Source organism: Rana temporaria, chromosome 6 (genome assembly GCF_905171775.1).
Source record: "Rana temporaria chromosome 6, aRanTem1.1, whole genome shotgun sequence".
In the NCBI taxonomy this organism is placed as follows: domain Eukaryota; kingdom Metazoa; phylum Chordata; class Amphibia; order Anura; family Ranidae; genus Rana; species Rana temporaria.
Window position 1 is genome coordinate 149,134,862 of NC_053494.1, and position 3,874 is coordinate 149,138,735.

Consider the following 3,874-nt stretch of genomic DNA (forward strand, 5'->3'; position numbering starts at 1 on the left):
GTGATGTCATTCTACCAGCAAATGATGTCATCATTCCACCAACTAACGAAAATGCAGCGAGCGCCATGGAGTAGATGGCCTTTCCCATTCCCAGCATAGCACCTCCTAGGGATCACAGCAACGACAACCCACAGAATGGTGGTCTCCTCTCATTACCGAGTTCTCTTATGTCACCAGTGACCGATGACATCAATATGATAATGGCTTCCATCATTGGCCAACAAGGGCAACACTGGTTGTTGATCCCAATGTTGAAACTCGTAGTAATCAGACCCGTCTTTACCTACGGCAATTATTCCAGCTAGTGAAGAAGCGCAGGGCAACCAAGGAGGACCGCCATTAAACCGGATCTTTACGTTTCATAGCACTTTTGGCCGGGTGACTTCCTGGTACCAACCTCTGCCCATTTAATTGGCTGTGCAAATATGACGTCCGATATCGAAGAGTTGCCAAGAGTGGAAATGTAGACATTAAGCTTTAAGGTTAATCAAAAATATCACATTCTAAAGGGAAAGGTAGAACAAGGGGGAGGGGAGTATGGAAGAGGGAGAGAGGGAGGAAGGGGGAGGGAAGGTTGGAGAAAGAAGGGGGGTGAGGGTTGGGGGGAACCCCCACATCCCTTCCTTACCCCCAACCTCCCCTCCTTTCCTCCCTCTCTCCCTCTTCCATACTCCCCTCTCCCTTGTTCTACCTTTCCCTTTAGAATGTGATATTTTTGATTAAAGTTTAATGTCTACATTTACACTCTTGGCAACTCTTGGATATGAGGCAGCTTTCGGAGGACTCGGTTCCCCCGGGGCCTAGAAGGCTGTTTACCACCAATATCTCAGTCACTTTTTTACAGGTGATTATGTTTCATCAATGTAGTGTCGAGCGACATCAAATTTTCGAGGCATGTGTTGGACCGGCGATGAGAGGAGGTTGGAGGCCGGTATGTTTTTGAGGCGTGTGTTGGACCGGCTATGAGGAGAGGTTGAAGGCCGGTATGTTTTTGAGGCGTGTGTTGGACGGGCTATGGGGAGAGGTTGGAGGCCGGTATGTTTTTAAGGCGTGTGTTGGAGAGGTTGGAGGCCGGATTGTTTTTGAGGCGTGTGTTGGACCGCCTATACGGAGAGTTTGGAGGCGGTATGTTTTTGAGGCGTGTGTTGGAACGGCTATGAGGAGAGGTTGGAGGCTGGTATGTTTTTGAAGCGTGTGTTGGACTGGCGATGAGGGGAGGCTGGAGGCCGGTATGGGAGGAGACTTTCCAGCTTACTCTGCTGGAGAAATGAGAACTCTTCCCACCAGTGAGGTTCTTCATGGAGAAGTCCCAGGCCTCACTCACATGGGTGTATGAATCTGTACCCTGTGTGGGGGCTGCACTTACCCCAAAAAGGACATCCATGTGGGTGCAGTTGCACGGATGCACCCTGGGTGCGTTCAGGGCCGTGCACCGGCACCCACACAGATGACAGCAATGGGACTGCCTACACGGGATGCTGGGAACACCTGTGCATCCCCGATCCGGTAAACACGGCCCTCCCATGGGGTACGGATTCATACCCCCCCGTGTGAATGAGGCCTAAGGGTGAATGGAATATTTACCTCCATTGTGTTGCCAATTTGGGGACCACTGTGCCCCTCTTTATTGTTATTTGGGGTGTTTTATTATAGGAGCGTTATATATTGTAGATTAGGATAAGTTTGGATTTCTTCTGGAGTTGAGTGGATATAACTGATGTACCCCGCTCAGTGGTGGCGGGACTTAGAGAACAGAGACTGCATATGGGCAGCACAGAGGCTTAGTGGTGAGCCTTGCAGCACTGGGGTCCTTGGCTCAAATCCTGACCAGGACACTATCTGCATGGAGTTTGCATGTTCTCCCTGCGCTTGCGTGGGTTTCCTCCGGGTACTCCGGTTTCCTCCCACACTATAAAAGACATGCTACTCTCTTTCTTTCCTTCCTTCTTTCCCTCTTTCTTTCTTTCTCTCTCTCTTTCCATCATCTCTATTGGACATCACTGATGTACCCCGCTCAGCGGGGGCGGGCCTTATAGAACAGAGGCCGCATATGGGCAGCACAGAGGCTTAGTGGTTAGCACTTCTGCCTTGCAGCACTGGGTCCTTGGTTCAAATCCTGACCAGGACCCTATTTGCATGGGAGTTTGCATGTTCTCCCTGTGCTTGCGGGGGTTTCCTCCGGGTTCTCCGGTTTCCTCCCACACTACATGCTACCTTTGCGCTGGTGGTGCAGTGGTGAGCACAGCTGCTTTCTAAGCAGATGACCCGGGTTCGATTCCCGGCCAACGCCATCTCCAATACTTGGAGTCCTCAGAGAGAAAAGCGCTATACAAGGTCAATGGTGAGTATATAGTAGCAGGAATATTCCACCCATATCCCCCCCAGCAAGAATATTACACCCATAACCCCCCCCCCCAGCAGGAATATTACACCCATACCCCCCCAGCAGGAATATTACACCCATACTCCCCCCAGCAGGAATATTACACCCATACTCCCCCCCAGCAGGAATATTAAACCCATACTCCCCCCCAGCAGGAATATTACACCCATACCCCCACAGCAGGAATATTACACCCATACCCCCCCAGCAGGAATATTACACCCATACCCCCCCAGCAGGAATATTACACCCATATCCCCCCCAGCAAGAATATTACACCCATACTCCCCCCAGCAGGAATATTACACCCATACTCCCCCCCAGCAGGAATATTACACCCATACCCCCCCAGCAGGAATATTACACCCATACTCCCCCCCAGCAGGAATATTACACCCATACCCCCCAGCAGGAATATTACACCCATACCCCCCCAGCAGAAATATTACACCCATACCCCCCCCCAGCAGGAATATTACACCCATATCCCCCCCAGCAAGAATATTACACCCATAACCCCCCCCCAGCAGGAATATTACACCCATACCCCCCCCCCAGCAGGAATATTACACCCATACTCCCCCCAGCAGGAATATTACACCCATACTCCCCCCCAGCAGGAATATTACACCCATACCCCCCCCAGCAGGAATATTAAACCCATACCCCCCCCCCAGCAGAAATATTACACCCATACCCCCCAGCAGGAATATTACACCCATACCCCCCCAGCAGGAATATTACACCCATACCCCCCCCAGCAGGAATATTACACCCATACCCCCCCAGCAGGAATATTACACCCATACTCCCCCCAGCAGGAATATTACACCATACTCCCCCCAGCAGGAATGTTACACCCATACCCCCTAGCAGGAATATTACACCCATACCCCCCCAGCAGGAATATTACACCCTTACCCCCCCCAGCAGGAATATTACACCCATACCCCCCCAGCAGCAATATTACACCCATACTCCCCCCCAGCAGGAATATTACACCCATACCCCCCTCAGCAGGAATATTACACCCATACTCCCCCCAGCAGGAATATTACACCCATACCCCCCCTGCAGGAATATTACACCCGTAATATTTCCCCAGCAGGAATATTACACCCATACCCTCCCAGCAGGAATATTACACCCATACTCCCCCCAGCAGGAATATTACACCCATACCCCCCCAGCAGGAATATTACACCCATACTCCCCCCCCCAGCAGGAATATTACACCCATAATATTTCCCCTATGGACAACATTAGAAGATGGTGTTGTTAAGCAATGAAACTTCCACCATGGGGGGGGGGGGGTCAGCACTGAATTATAAGAAGGAAATTTTAATTATTAGTGGTGTGTATCGCTTTAAATGCATCTTAGCTTGCTGTGCTTAACCCCTTCAATACTGGACTTTTATACCCACCTCCATACCAGGCATATTCTGGCACTTCTCTCCTACATGTACAAATCATCATTCTTTTGCTAGAAAA

At 50.6% G+C, this 3,874-nt stretch overlaps 1 non-coding gene across 1 annotated transcript; it reads left to right on the forward strand.

The window, feature by feature from the left end:
* Positions 1-2,218: 2,218 nt before the first annotated feature.
* On the forward strand, positions 2,219-2,290 carry TRNAR-UCU. Its single transcript has one exon. It is a non-coding gene; the product is annotated as a tRNA-Arg (tRNA).
* Positions 2,291-3,874: the final 1,584 nt, after the last annotated feature.